General features: G+C 35.0%; 1 long non-coding RNA gene across 1 annotated transcript; it reads right to left on the bottom strand.

Annotated features, from left to right (window-relative positions):
* Window positions 1–340: 340 nt before the first annotated feature.
* LOC149774010 (uncharacterized) lies at window positions 341–3,530 on the bottom strand. Its single transcript, XR_016417097.1, has 2 exons — window positions 3,054–3,530; window positions 341–2,540 (listed from the first exon to the last, which is right to left on the bottom strand). It is a non-coding gene; the product is annotated as an uncharacterized LOC149774010 (long non-coding RNA).
* Between the last annotated feature and the right edge of the window lie 13,919 nt (window positions 3,531–17,449).

Here is a 17,449-nt window from a genome sequence, read left to right as displayed (position 1 = left end):
TTAAATTTTCTCGCTCATAACCAAGTTCTTTGCCTAAGGCGACCAAGTCCTTAAGAGATGACATGATTAATAATAACAAAACAAATTTAATTTTATAAAAGAAACTATTCCTGATGAAGGCAACCAAAACGAAATGAATATGTATTTATACCAGACCCACCGACCTAGAACTACTAAACAAAATAAACACCTACTTGAAGATTATCTTGTCAGGAATGTCACACTCGAATATAAACAATAAGTGTAGACTTTCACGAACAAGAAGATCCCACTTATGACACCATTGTCGCATAATAGAAACCGAGTGGGTTTTTGGACTAAATGAATAAGACAAACACAATAAGAGAAAGATGGAAATTTATGAAATGATTACATAAAGAAAAAATATATGGTGTAAAAATATAACAATTCTCTCACGCTCTCAACATACGACTGACTCAAATCACTCTACACAACATTCACACATTGAAAATAAACCGAAACTATTAAATCAATATGAAGTACAGATCCAAGAAACCTCATGGACTGCAGATATGCTTCAAACAGTATTTTACACTACAAGAGAGTTTCACATAATCTCGAATATGAACTCCTATCAAGATTCAAAATAACCTTATGAACACAAATAAGATTCAAAATAATCTTTTGAGCACAACTAAGACAAACAAAATTCTTACGAACATAAAAATGCAATTGGAACAACAATTGAACCAAACGTATGCTTCTGGACCCCTTGTAGACTCGCACGATTTCTTGGGTTGGCCCACACTCTTATCGGCCGCTCGCACCCTTTATGGATCCACCACATGTACAGTCATGCGTATACACACGTACAGACAGCATACAACACCATTTTTAATTTGGTACGTCTATGTCCGTGACACAGACATACGCACATACATACATACGTATCGACAGCACGTAGCCTTAAATACTCTGGAAACTCCAGACAACTCTAAACAACTTTAGACAGCTTCTGACAGCTTCAGTCATATTCACATTCTCAATCACAGTGATAGTCACAATCAGCTACAATAAACCAAATCGGTCATAATAATAGTTTCTGTATAATCTCTAGATATATGATAATACTTTAGCCTCTAATAGTGACTTGTAATTCAAAGTTGAAATCTGCGTTGTAATAAATGCATTATTACGCGATAAGACATTACAAACCGAATAAGCTTCGCATATCAAATGAAATGTGAATTTAATACTTATCCCTATGGCTGGAGAACGATGGAGAGCGTACACTGCTTGACGTGATCCAAAACTACCAGTGTCGGTTCTAGAAATTGATCTTACTTAAATCCATAGGAGAGTGAGCAAAAGTCAGGGTAAAATACCCGTGCATATCTTGTTATTAATGTTCCTTCGTCACAAGTAATTTCTGGCGAGGTACATGCTAATACAGTCGCTTACCTGGAGAAAGACGTATTCACCCTAGATAACGTTGTACGCATGTACAACGAGAAATAGTCAAATAGTTCTAAGGCAAAACCAAGTTATTTCTTTGCCTAATTCTGTGACAGTTTATTTTAATATGCTAATTACAATATAAATAATTATGTGATACTTGTTATTGTAATCTAGTTTTTGATTTACATGTTCATTATAATATAACTGATTCACTTTTAATGTCAAGCATAACATAGGGAGCATTGCAGATTACAGTAATGATATAAGAATTCATATAATACTGATTCCCTTTGAAACAAAATATTAACCGGAACGGAAATATTTGTATCATTTACACGTTCACACGTTTTAGGATTACAATTTTATGTTCATTATAAATAACACATTTCAGTAAGTATAATATAGATTTCAGACATTCAAAATGCGGTTATCACATTATATAAGAGCAAATAATTTGGTTGAATAGTACACTCTAGATGAAATCAAGTCATCCTTCACGACATGTTCAAATAGGGCCCATCAGTACAGTCCCGTGTGTCAGCTGGTAATTATTTGGACTTGTGTGTCAGCTGGTAATTATTTGGACTTGTTGATCCATGATGTGGCATTTGTAAATTTGTACTGTTTGTATGGATTGTAAAATATGAATAATATGTGCACGATGGTAATATTGTCTAGATTTAAGTACAATACATTAGCTTTGATCAGTTGTAGATAAAATCAAGTATACATTCACAACAATCTATATTTAAGTTGAAAACATTTCGCTAATATTGACAAGACTTTCAACCATACACAAACAAGTTTATTTAATTAGAATATATCCACATTTTCCATCAATACAATACATAATATTTATGTTACACATTATAAATTCACTTCTTAAATATCAACCTTCAAGTTTATGACAGTTTTCTAAACACATAAAGTAACTTTTCAACACCATAAAACCCCTAAGCAAGAAATCGTAAATAAGAATAATTTCTAACAGTTGGAGCTTCTATAATAAACAGTGTAATATTTCATTTACTTTATTTACATCATGCACATATTTTGTTTGGGGAAATGTCTCGTCCACTTTTGTGATAATCTCTTCACTCTGTACGAAACATCCAGAGAAACTGAAAAGAAGAAGAATACATATTCAATATTATGACAGATCAGAAAATAGTTATTATTCCCGTTTTAATTTATAACAAATTACAAATACAATCTGGCTGTCTCAGTATATTGCAATGACTTTGAAAGATTATTCGCTATGCCCATACAAGCTAGGTAATTGCATTTTATGCGTATGAAAGATATTTGATTATATAAACCAGGAAGAAAATGCTGCAACATGAATCGTACAAGGTATGGCATGTTGTCTTCTTCATGTTTGTGTCGTGTCTATTTAGCGCCAGCAGATGTATAAATAGGCAAGATTGTTCATATTTATTATAATAATAATTTCATAAGTTATTTAAAAGAAAGGTCACTCTGACAAGCAATACAACTAATGAACCAGGGTTGACTAATCATGAAAATAGACGCATAACTATTTCATCTATGCAGATGTGTGTGTTATCCGTTGATAATATGATCTTTCATTTATAATTTATCGTTGTTTTCAATCCCACAACGAATTATATTACCATTTAAAATGTATATTTTCATTTACTCCCACCACAATTGCAGTTATAGCCGCAAGTCCACCATTGATGAGTCCATCCCTGACACACAGTACACTGAAATAGAAAGGGAAAATTTTCTAACACAAACCTTTAGTAAGTCAAACATTGCAGATTTGATCTGTTTTATAACTCCAAACTAATCAAGAAACCATTTACCTAAGCCAAATCAATTACTGTTTGTGAAATGTATCCAGCTATGTGTGTGTGTATGTGTGTATGTGTTGTATAATAACATCTTTATGGATAGAGAAATCTTACTGACATATTCATCAGTCCTTATCAAACGAAATGTTCAAATATTTTATAGAACCCATGTCACTTTGAATTGATGAGTTAATTATTACATCTTATTCGTAATGTTAAACATAATTATGTATTCTAAATAATTTTGAACTCTATCCGTCAGAAATATGTGTTGTACTTTCAAGATATCATTATATTCTGATATATTTTCATATAAACCAGAATTTTTGAAATATAGCAATTACATCCTGTGGTGTGGTAAGAGTCTTATGCATTCAGATGAGTGCTATTGAATACGGCAGTCGGTGTAATAAAGAAACACGCACATTTAAAAATGAGTTCAGAAGCCATTTTGTATTTATCCAGTAAATATAATATCTCAGTACAAGAAGACGCCAAGACCACGGGCCATTGGGCAATTAATATTGTCTCGATATAGTAATGCAACAAAAACTATAAAAACCCAGCTTGTCTACTGCATGCTCACACAATTTTCAGCAACAATGAACACCTTTTCAGTAGCATCGTTTGTTATGATGGCATTGTCTGCTACATCAGTATTTGATTTCTGCAGATCAGAATCATCATTTACATTGACGATCTCGGTAGCTGCATGAACATACATGTGATGGGCTTCACCGTTATCTTTTCTGGGACGTCCAGGTCTAATTTTCGGCCTTTTATTTGGTGTTTCAGTGCATTTAGGTGTTGGTCGGATAAAAGTCTCTCCCTTTGGCAGAGGTTTGAAGAAACCTTATAATGAAGACATGCTAGTCAATGACTTTCGCATTCATGATTAGAACTATCAGGACTACAGCAAAGATATGAGGGATATAAGCCTGGTACTGCAAAATCACCAGTAAGAGTAAAGTGTAAAAAATATGACGTTAACGATAAAATAAGAATTGTTGAGGAAGCAAAACTATGTGGAATTAGACCCATAGCTGCAAAGTACCACCGTACACCAAATACTTTATCAAGCTGGATGAAAATGGATTTTTTAAAAAATATTCAAGGATAAAGAAAGGATCTATCCCAGGTACCGGCCGACCCTTGATATATACGCATGAGAAGGAGCAGGACATTTTATCTGGTTACTCTATATGTGGGACCATCACGTACCTGTAACAATTGAGATGATACACAATTATGCTACTGCAGTTATTCAGGAGGACAATCTAAAGTTTCAGGGCTCAAGAGGATGGGTTGATGGATTTTTCAAGCGAAATGGGCTTGCACTGAAAGGTAGAACTTCAATATCTCAAAAACTACCTCGCGACCTAGAGGAAAAATAAATTGTCTTATCAGATATATAAGATAGATGCGGGAGGATGAGGAATTTGATGAACGTTTCATTGGAAATATGGACGAAACACCAGTAGTATTCCGACTTGGTTCCAGGGAAGATAATTGAGAAAGTCGGAACGAGAAAGGTACGTATTAGAGGTGCCGGTAGTGACAAGCGCCATTTAACTTGTGTTTTGACATGCCTGGCATCTGGTGGCTTGTTGCCACCCATGATAATCTTTCGGGGAAAAAGAAACTTAAAAAAAATCTAAAAATCCCAAATGGAGTTGTATTGAAAAGTCAACAAAACGCACGGATCGATGAACACCTAATGTTGGATTATATTGATGAAGATTGGAAAGTACACACGAAGCGGGCACCTTCTCTCCTAGTGTTGGATTCATTCCGTGACCATTTAACTGATGGAGTAAAAAACTCCATGAAAAAATCCAAAACAACAATGGTAGCAATCCCTGGTGGATGTACAAGTAAACTACAGCCACAAAATGTATATCTAAATAAACCTTTCAAGGGACTGCTAGGGATAAAATGGTCAACGTTCATGAAGGACCAGGCTTCCAAAAATATTGCAACCAAGGAAACTGGTGAGGAGGCAACATAAGAAAGTACAGCCCTTTCAGAGCAGCATATGATTGACTGGATTCTTGAAGACACTGAATAATTAAAGAAGGAAAAGGACATGATAATCAGTAGCTTCAAAGTTGCTGGTCTTTCAAAATGTAATAAATGGTAGAGAGGACCCGTACATAAGGAGTGACAATCCAGCTCCATTGGAAAGTATTTCTAGTGACGAAGAATGCGAATGGCTTGAGGGTTTTTGAACTGGAAGATTTGTAAAACTCTTGAAAATTATGAATGTTTCATTGCTTCACGATTTTTCATTTGTTTTGTGCATTCGTCCAACGTTGGGTCACAAATTATGTCCTGGAAAATAAATATATTTTGTATAAATGTTACTTTGTTGTTCTCTCTCTCTCTCTCTCTCTCTCTCTTAAATTCATATGCCATTGTTTTTCTCCAACTGGCTTCAGAACAAGCATCATTAGACTAATATTGTTCTTGAGCTAATGGGCTTGTCGTTCACATGTTCAATACCCCATGGGTAGCCTCATTTCCCCAAGTACATCCTCCATAATTTGATCTATAACGATGAATATGGTCTTAATCCAGTATTTACTGGAAAAGACCAAGCATATTTAAGGTCAAGCATATTTAATTAGCATGTATATTACGTCTGCATAGCCACGTGGCACAGTGACAATGGATCTCATAATTACAATCAAAACGATTTATTGATTCAGGTTTTAATTGCTAAGGGAATTTAATAGTGCCCTTGTAATGTTTACATAAGAAATAACACAACTGACGGGTAACTGACCAATACAGATTATACTCTCTCTCTCTCTCTCTCTCTCTCTCTCTCTCTCTCTCTCTCTCTCTCTCTCTCTCTCTCTCTCTCTCTCTCTCTCTCTATCTATCTATCTATCTATCTATCTATCTATCTATCTATCTATCTCTCAACAACAGCCAGATTCTTGAATTGAGAGCAGAATGAGACAGAACTTGTACATTAGTTGTGTACATTATAGTGTCGAGTGTCGTGTGTTCCGCAGGCCTTGTCCAGGTATGATCCCTTTATTTTTTGTACACTGTCGTTTCCACAAAATGATCTTTATTTTTTTGCATATGAATTTTTGTACACTGAAATAAATAATTTGTTCGTATACGAAAAATAATATGAAATACGGTAATTATTAGATACATAAAACCAATATATAATATAAGAAATATACGTTATATACAGACATCATCTTACCATATATTTACATTAGGCTAGTATAAATGTTTTTTTTTTTTCTTTTTTCATTTTATTATGTGTAAATTCTATTGTAATATGGTGCTTCATATTACTGAAATATTTTTATAAATACAGTTTTATGGGACGAAGCAATACATTAATAAAGAACTACCATAATTGTCGTGAACTGTTTACAAAATATGGAGGAACTCAAGCAGTGGAATTATGGGAATTAGATAATCGTTTCAGTACCGATCCTGGTTCGAGATATCCCCCATCCCCGCATGAGTTTTGATCACACTGGAAATACAAGTGCAGTGTAAATACACGTCCAGCGGGTACAATCAAGCAAAATAAAAAGTTTTGAAAATAATAAACTCGCATGGTTTCGACACTAAACACGGATGAAACCACGTACGGCCGCGCTCGCAGTAACACGCAAGTGCGTTCTTGAACTACACAGACCTACTGAGTCTACTTTGCACGCATTAGATACCCCTTTGTGATCAGTCAACAGCCTTGACCGCATGCAAATCAAATCCAAATTTTGTTTTCTTTTTCCGCCCTAGCTGTCCTGGTCTGTATATTTATTCGAAGCCATCGAAGGCTTTTCATGTTCGCAGCATTATTAAACAGTAATGACTTTGATTTCGAAGGTTAGTATAGTATAAAATTTGTATTGAGACTTCCTTTCGGTGCAGCTAGATGTTCTGATTAAACAAGAACTAGTCTGGCGTAATCCTAACGAACCTGTTTTACCATCACAAACCTCACCGCGAATGCAAATGCTCGATAATCAATATTGTAATGGTATAGCTACAATGCAATCATAGGAAATATAGTCCTCTGTAAAATTTATGTTTCCGATGATTGTGTGTTACAGGGGTTGCCATCACAACCACCTACATTATGTAGTGATTACAGTCATGCTTGAATTGTTTAAAGAGCGTTTTCCTCCAAGAGCTGACACGCTGTCAGGTGCAGCTTTGGTGAGTATCAGTTGAAATCTTTCTTTGCATGGCCTAATTAATCGTAGTGGTTTGATATAACTGAAGGGGAACTTTGTCGTGGACGATGTGTTGGCGTATCTCGCTTCATTCTTAGCAACGTAGTGAGCAGCAACCTTGTATTTTTGAGTAAAACAATCGATGATTCCAATTTAGTATCTAGTATGTATTGGTACGTCAGGGTGAGCTCATATATTTGTTTTTATTAGACCTTCAGAGTGATAATAGCTTCAAGTTGAAGGCGTGTCGGTTTTTCTACTACGTATAACTTAATATTAATAGCACCATACTTATATTAGATAGGCATACAATGGGTAAATAATAGCTTGTTCGTTCGGTAAACTTTCTAAATTAGTCCATAGGATATTATCCGTCAACAGTTACATCTGACACAATATATAATCAAAGGGTCATGGCTTCTGACATATATAGCGGACCACCAGAAGGAAATATATACAATTTTTGACTGTAATATTACATAATCACTAGCTGATTTTCACGTTCACCCCTTGTTTTATCTCAGTATCAGCGTTGTCGATAGTTACATTCCTCACTTGGAATCTATTTCAATTCATTATAAGATCTGCACTCTTTTTATCGCCGGTCTTTTTGGCTTTCAAAATCGTGTTTTTGTTGGGATAGCTTTTCAAGTATTCCACCAATACTTCATAGTCTATGATTCTCAGTGATATCAGCCAGGCGTTTCGTAGCAAATAATACCTACAAAACATCTTCGTTCCACCTTGCAGTTCTCAGGTTTAATTTTGAAGAAAAAAAGACACAAGTTGGTTGTGGTTGATGCCACCCATAACAGTTGACAAACTCGTCCAAATCCACGTTGGTCGCATCCACATCGGCGCCTATTTGGGTAGCTGATCTAGCGTGTCCGTTAATGCTGACATGCGTAGTATAAATGGAAGAGTAGTTTCTAACTGAAACGCAGAGTCGATAACCCTTTGTGATCCGGGAAAACGCTCGAATACACGCAGCGCTTCAACGGTTATATGTGTACATATCGGGCAGATCCTCGTATTTTCCGTTTAATAAAGCGACGATAAAATACTCTGTCAAAGTTATCATTTAAATACTGTAATAAACAACTTCACACGGCGGTAAAAGCCAGTATGTTCTTCCAACTTAAGGATAACACGGAAGCTCTAGCTTGAGTTTGTCAACATGAGTAAATCAAAATTGGACAACGGACTAGGCTCAACTCAAGATATATTTTTCTCTGTCAATTGATAATTGAGGGCCTTATCGGTTTTGTTAAGCGATTCTCATCAACGGGAAGACACGCAACGAAACACTTTTCAGATCCATTCAGTATGGGATTCCGACGGTCCCGAATGCAGCTTTAGCAACCACCGTAGCCAAAGGCGCTGAAATCGCCGACTTCTCTTTTGCATTTATGTCACCTGTGACTTTGATTATTTTAATGTTATCGAGGTGTGTTTTGTAATGTCTGGCTGCACTGACTCGATTAACCTGTCTTTGAATTTATCACTGTTGGCCATCTCTATTTAAATTTAGCGAACATAGTTTCAATGTGACCCAACATTTAATTATTATTACTCTCTTCATTTTTGCAAACGAGCTTTTGATAAGCTCAAACATAACTGTGATACAGCATTATGTGTAAATGTACTCTTTTAGTACGAATTTGTAAAACCATTTAACGTTTGTGAAAACATAAATAGGTTTAGAATGGCGCATGAATTACTCTCATCCGATCACAAGGACCCTCCAGCAACTGTGTATAATGGATATACAACCAAAGCATGTTATATGCTTATATGCCATGATTGATTTCGAAGTCAAGCAAACATTTCTTTCATGTATTCCTGATGATCATTTAGCAGTGTTACAACCCTATGGTCATTAATTCTGTAACATAATAAAAAAATGATTGTCCAAAGAATGTATCGAAAAAAATTCAAAGGACACAAACATTATTCTGAATTAAATCCTAAATAATCATAATTATTTTATCACACGTCAGAAATAAAAAACGATCCGAATAAAGTCAAATAGTCTTCAACGTTCAAACTGATTTAATCCACATTGTCTAAATAACCATAACGGTAGTTTTTAAATTTTAAATCCAAAAGTTAATCGGCACTTTGAAATTATTTAATAACTAAATTAAATGAATAATTTCAGTCAAACTATATCCGAGCACATTTTAAACTTTGCTAATACAAACTCAAGTAACGATAATAAACAATAATTAAGCATTTGTTTACAAAATCTTATTTATGTACTCACTGTTACCTAACCTACAACGCAACAGATTTTTTTTAAAACTGAGCAAATGTAATAGAAAAAATGTCACTAATTCGAAACAAGACCATGCCTTGAACTTAAATGGTAGTAAACATCTTGTTCGCCAAGAATAATCATTGCATAAGCCGTGTAGAAAAAACATGCATATGGTCAAGTAGGCACCGATTTTACCCTCAATCACGGACAAAGGTCAAGCATACCTTATAAATTATATATATATATATATATATATATATATATATATATATATATATATATATATATATATATATATATATAAATGATAATAGCAATGAAACTTTCGACACTCATAATGTATCTAATATCTCTTTAATATACATCTCTTGGAGGTTCCACCGCGCCATATGTTGAAGTCTATAAGACACGTGGTTTGGTGCAAAGACAATTATTTATTACTTACTGGCCATGAAACCTTTTCAGCGATGCAAAAAAAGACAGGTTGATTAATGTCACGATTCCCTCACGCAATAAACGCATTTATGTATCCACAAGCTTTCAATTATGATGTTCTTGTTATCATGGCTTCATAGTGTGTGATTTGCGACACGAATTACATACCGCAAATCCGATACGCGTTCGGACGTGTAATGGTCGATCGACAATCAATGGTAATTTCAGTGTGGAGTAATGAAGTGTACGTGTGTGAGAAGATATGGAATAGGAATGTTAGAGCAACAACTTATCTCATCGTAACAGTAAATACGAGACATTGCAGTAGACACACCACATTCATGTTTTTGTTCTTGTCTTTAGCAATAATGCTGATATAAAACAGTGAATATAAACTGGCGTTGCATAGAACAAGTGATACATTTGGAAAGCAATATAATTTTAATTTTGATAATTGTGTTTTTTTCATAGGAATATTTCAAGTAAAGATGAAAGGTCCGCAACAGAAAGACAGACGCAAACACATTATGTTGGATAAGTGTTTATGAGACTATCCGTGCCTGCCAATCATACACTAAAATACATGTCGTTTATACTATCGGTATTTGGTAAATACGTGCATGAGACAAAATTGTTAAGAAAATCACGATACGAGTTTACTGAAGCTCAGTCAGAAGTGAGGATCTCTAGCCGATAATGAAATTTAACTTCTAATATACAAGACATGTGCCACTCTATTTTCTAACGTGTAGGATCTGTGAAGAAACCCTTGATTTCAGAAAACGAATGCATTACAAGACCCATATTCGCAACAAAATCAACAATAAACGTTCCTAATAATATAACTCGACAGGGACTTCAGTCGACTACTTCAAGATGCTAATTATTAAAGATAAAATGGGGTGGTCTAAGATAGAATGCCAAAGCAAGTAAAGAAAATGTATGATTGAAATGAAATCTCATCGAGGGTTTGGTCGAAATGAAAAAGCATAACCTTCCTAAATGAGGTCTTTTTAAAACTACAACCATGCCTCAACATTTTAAAGGTACGCCTATTTGGGGATGATGTAATGTTGTATTTATTCCGCAACTCTTTACAGACATTATTGTTATTATTAGTATTATTATTAGTTAATTCACGCCTACTACATAATGTCCTTGGTATATTTCTTTAGTACCATCATGTGTAACTTTACTGTGATACAATTTATATTGCATATTGTGTTGATGACGTTGATATTTCGAAACGCATAATATCAGTCCGTTATTTCAAGCCTAAAATCATGTCAAAAACATGTGTTCTCTATGTAACAGGTACGATAACTACTACTTTGATTTTCGTTCCGCACTTTTTTTTGTTCACCCGATTTTCTAGTTTTTATTTCTTTTAGTTTTTTATCCTTTTTTGTAGCTCATGATCATTGAATACCATAGGAGTTAAGACTTTCTCTTGGATATCGTTTCCTTTAATATATGTTATGGAACGTAAATAGTTTATTAACGGGTTTAGTTCAAAAACAATGCATGTGGACTGTCGCTATATAGGGTGGTAAGGACAACCAATCTAGCTATATATACATATAGACAGAAAAAGAGAGAATTCTAATTGTTATGCTCTAACCTTGACCGAGTTTTCTACAACCTGATTGTTTATAAACGATCATGTGACTACTTTATGTTCCTTGTTGATATGCTATGACTTGGCCAATACGTCATATATAATTTGCAAACAGAGGATACATAACATGTTTGATCCACGAAATTGATGTTAGATTTATTCGGCTTTTATTTTATGTGAATCGCTTATCGCTCAGTTCCTTATTTATCCATGCAGTTGTTCGTGATTCTCTATTTCTGCTAGCACAACATCGAACGCAGCCATGTTAATTATTTGAGCCTCGATATCCACCGAATACAGTTAACTAATCGTGTTGAGACAACCGTGTGCCACTGGAAGCAGTTTTTCATAGTCACGTGCTAGTGAATATAATCGTAATTGAAATTATGTAGTCACCAGTTACAATTGAGATAACCCCGACAATAGTTTTGTTTGGCGCACATAGAGAAATTGCTGTTTGTGTTAATAAGCAATATCAAGAGCAATACTTTCTGCTGTAGCTAGACAAAAACCAGTATCTTCAACCAAACAATCGAGTTTCTTTTTAATAAGTAGCGCGGTTGTTTTGGTTATTTCATCTCGCAGCTGTTTCTCCGCTCTGATTATTTATTTCTACATAGGCAACATTAAGGATCCATCAGAATACTTTTTTAAAATAACAATACAATCTCGTATTACGACTCTCTCCGGACACAGCACACCCAGGTACAATACTTCTTGTCAGTTATTCGTTGTTTTGTTTTCACTGTTGCAACTGTTGTTAGCTATAAAGAAATCTCTTCTTGGGAAATATTATAATCTAAAGCGATTCTGTGTTCTGTTGGTTTAGTAACCATTCATTAAAAAACACATCTGTACCGTTTGCATTTATCATCATATTTGTCCAATATTTGTTACCAGAACAAGTGCGTCCTTGTCGAACAAAAGCCGTTATCATTAGCTTCTTAAATAAGTCAATGTTGGCTTAAGAAACTCGTCTTTGAATATATCCAGTTTTATACAGCAGTAATTACTATTTCGCCATTGTATATAAAATTCCGGAGGATTTTCACACCTTGTTACGCAGATAACGAGTAAGCATTTCGACGTGCTAACGCGATTATTCCAATCTTGTCTCGATATGGTAGTTCTATACCATGGCGATCTAAAGGGTATATTTCTATTCGGATCTTAACATGATTATATATCATTGTATGCGAGGATCTGGTGACACCATTCTGTAGCTGTGGAACAAAAATATCGTCAAAAATAGCATCATATGTTAGGTCGTCAATCACTTGTCGGAAAATGCAGCAACCACACTACCTTGGTCAGAATCCATTACTTATACAAAAAAGATAAATCTAGTTTTAAGCAGAAACACCAAATAGTTATGTAGCCGAATGGATAGGTGTGAAATGTTAGCTCAAACTGAATTTCCTTTTTAGCATACCATGATAAATAATTCGTATAGGTAAAAGAGGTAGTAGCACCGATGTTGGTTTCTTAACGCATTATAATTTTAGACCAGGCCTATTATTTATCAATGCTGCTACTAGACTACATCCATTATTATAGCAGGCTATTATGAATATGTACGATACAGACTCGCGTCTTTAAGATGTGAAATTCATGTTTACTCAAACCATCTACATTATTAATAAATCGACCCGTTGTTGACATTTTTTGTCCTCTTCTTACCTCGTCAGCAGTTTACCGTATAATATAGATGAACCTACTGTGCATGTTGGTGCTGTCATGTTAGCATTTTGTTCATGCACGTATTGCTCTGCTATAGCTTTAGTATCATCATCATACTCCTTGATATAAGCAATCGAGACGGAAGAGTCACTGATTCCACCTTTTTCAGTGATTTCACGTAGGTTCTTTGCAACTGTGCCTTTCAAGTGGACAATACTATTTTGAATGTCCACCCTGAACGTTTAAATTTCCCAGTGTAATCTTGAAAAGCAATGAGCTTATCTGGATCGGAACCTAGAACAACACGTCTTGAAAATCAGATATATCCACATTGGTGGCAAGTCTGTTCAGACCCATATCATCGAACAGAGTAACGTCCGTAAATGGTAATTTTTATTTTCTATAATAATTAAAGTACTTTAATATGGAACCGACAATTGACTGCCGAGTGTATTCAAGTGCATTATACGCTTCAACCACAAGATGATTACACAATGACCTGTCCAACCGTGTTAGTACTGACATAGTTGAATAAAACAGCGGTTGTTTACCGTTCGTCGTTAAATAATGTAAAACTTCATCTTGTGGTGCAAGTCCATACGAGTCAAAATATAAACGATTTCGGGGTGTTATCATGATTGCATCCCATTGTGCGCCAGGTCCTGTTGCCTACTTCCGGTTGAACATATCGGTTCGAGGTATGTGTGGCACCATCGATAGAACGTATTTCGAACACATACACTGCGAAAATGTTTTTGATGTTGCCATCAAGAATGCATCCAGATTAGTCGAATGGCACTTGAGAAGCTTGGCTACCATGAAATATATATATATATATATATATATATATATATATATATATATATATATATATATATATATATATATATATATATATATATATATATATATATATATATATATATATATATATATATATATATATATTTTTTTTTTTTTTTTTCAATGATATTTGACGACTTGCTCCTGGTAATCAAAGGCTTAATCTTTTCCATGCGACATCCAACCTCTTTTTTAGGGTCATACAATATCCAGTCATGACAGCATCTAACGTCGCAGATTTGCAACCTCAGAAGACGCGGCTGCCAACAATGATTGCTGCACGAAATGTAAATATTCCACCAATCTCTTAAATTTGTGTCGCCTCAGATTTCCATGTTTTAATGTTAAGGATGTATTATTTTGATTGAGTCATTTACGTGAGCGAGTTCTAGTTGGTTCAACCAGTTGGGGACATTTCAGTTAATTTTGCTGAAGAACGTTTTAGTGTGATCCCACGATCATTTTTAATTGCATTCTTTGATTTTGCAAAACGAATTTCACCAGGACTGACGTTCGATTCTTGATAGAACTCTGTTCAAATATGTAGCATGTTTCATTATTATTGTTACGTATTTTACACACATTCATCAATGACCTTCATTCGACCCCCATCACCCCAACAAGAGTCTTGTTACGTATCGCAGCATAACGTCTCTTAGTAATACAGCCATAGGGATGTGCACCAACACTTGTACTAAAGTACATATAAATAGCGCATTGCCATAACAACCCTAGATGCAGAAAAGAAATGAGGTACATATAACTAACGTCTCCTCTAGGAAATCTGTAGACAAGTGTCGCTGTTTTGGTAACGGTTCAGATACGATCGGATTAGGATATGCGCATGAAATGTGATTGGCATCCATATAGTTAAGCTGAATTTACTCACAACGTTCCTCATAACCGTTTACTCGCGAAGAATATTCAGTCACTTGTAATTGGCAAAACAACATTTTAAAAAACTATTGTACTTTGAAAAGTTGCACAGGTGTAGTGGTGCAGTAATACCATGTTTGATTATTTACCAATTAGTTTGTCCCTAATAGGATGTGCTGGCTGTACTTTCCTGGTATGTGCCAGTGCTGATGTAGTTCATGACTGCATTAACAATACCAAACATGATTCTGTAGTGAGTGAAAAGGTTACCAGTGGGTTGGTCTTACGGAATCAGGTGTCTATATGTTTAGCTCCAAAAATAACATTGAAATCATTTTTACTAAACCTAAATATGTGAAGGAAAGGATTTGCACACGATGATCTTAATGAGCCACCAATTAGTTTTGATAGACGCTGAGCAAACCCAAGATTGAGATTTGGGTTGGGTGTAGACATCAAAGAGGCGGCGGCAGTAGGTCTGGGATCCATACCAATATGATGACAGGTTTACGGTCTATTATCTGCATGACAAGTTGTATGTTGGGCAAAGCATCGTTGTTTTGCCAGCTGTTCTTAAGTAATCATTGCTATATTTGGCGAGTCCATGAATCGTTGTATCTACCTCTACGTTGTCAATAATTGATTGTATTTTTTTCCATTCATGGAACGATGTGCACTGTTAAGTAACGTCATGATACAATTTATGGCAAATTCAATTTGGATATCGGCATTGCTTTCAATCAATTTTCAAGAAATCTTCGCATGAAAGGAAAACTTGACTGTCATCCACTTTCATTTATATATTACGTGGCAGGGAATGAATAATAATCTATTTTATCTTTATCCACCAATAAGGGCGCACACATGTCAAAAAGAGGATCAGGTCTAACTTTGAAATGAACCATTTGTTATACATTATTGATCTTATTTGGCACTTCCTTACAGATATTCCGCATTCAGAATCTATACTCTATTGCCAGATTTGAAATCACTGAATCTGACAATTGTTGTTCCACCAGCTGTTATTATAGAATGGTGTCATATGATAAGCAATAGACTTCACTACAAATATACGCGATTTTGCTGTTGAAAGATCGAAGTACAAAGAAGGCGAGAACAACGAAAGCTATAACAAGCCAAACTCACACCCTTAATGATGAATAATAACCATTTTAATTACAATGATCATGCCATGTTCAACATGATAACTGGCATGACCCGCTTTGACATTCTAAAATTATTTTACTATATAAAGAATCGAAAACGTTTGGCTAGCGGATATGAGGATATATTTTCTGTCGCAGTGAAGAGACTCATGAAAGTCAAAAACACGAGCAACCTAAACACGAATTCTTTCCTGGTGAAATGCTCCGATTAGATGATATAAATGAATGCATAGCAACAGAAAAAGAACAGTGCAAATTCAATTCCTAACTATCCTAAGCGCTTTAAAATCTAAATGAATGTTTATCAGGGACAAATACAAAGCAGAACGAGACAAGCAAACAAATATCAAACAAAAAAAAAGAGGAAAAAGCGTTGAGGTTAAACAATTTGACATGATTTTTATACAGGGATACAAACTTTAATTTTTTATATTTCAAGTAGCTGGATTAAACTTTATGCTAATGCTGAAACATATTTTATGTAAAGTCCATATAAAACTTCATCTGTTTTTTATGTAACTTTACAGTTTCTCAGATGATGAAGGCTACCGATCTCACATGTAAAAAGATAAATTACATTATATGTTTTGTATGTTCCGTTAAGACCATTTCTTTTTAGCTTTTCCGAGTCGCTGTGCTAGCAAATGTGCTGGTCTCCATCATCTGTTGATATAACTTACTCCTTTTATCGCCACAGGGACCATGTTTACAAGAGTGTTCTTGGTTAGTGGTTGACGTTAGGTTTCACCTGACTTAGATGTCTTAGAGGTGTTTTGGTATATGGTATCATAGTAACGGTTTGTTCGGAAGGATTAACTTGAGTGTGGAAAACGAAATCACAATATGCCAGTGTTTCCGGATGATTTTCCCTACTTTGGGATTGTAAGGATTTTAGGTCAAGATAAATCATATCCGATCAACCACGTTCTCTCCTTAATATTTTCGTAGGTCATTCCAGTTCATTTAGCCCCTGGTGCTGATCCATTTATTTTTGTTTGTCGTAGACTCGGGTAATCAACTGTTCAGATCTTTTCTAAAATATTTCATCGTCGGAGCAAATGCTTTGTATCCTGAATTTGTCAGATGGTATTAAGTAGATGTCTATATGTGTTTGTTTTGGCAAC

Source organism: Sinohyriopsis cumingii, unplaced genomic scaffold (assembly GCF_028554795.1).
Source record: "Sinohyriopsis cumingii isolate HCF-2022 unplaced genomic scaffold, ASM2855479v2 utg000452l, whole genome shotgun sequence".
NCBI lineage: Eukaryota > Metazoa > Mollusca > Bivalvia > Unionida > Unionidae > Sinohyriopsis > Sinohyriopsis cumingii.
Note: the sequence above shows the minus strand (reverse complement) of the source record. Positions and strands in the feature narration are given on the sequence as shown.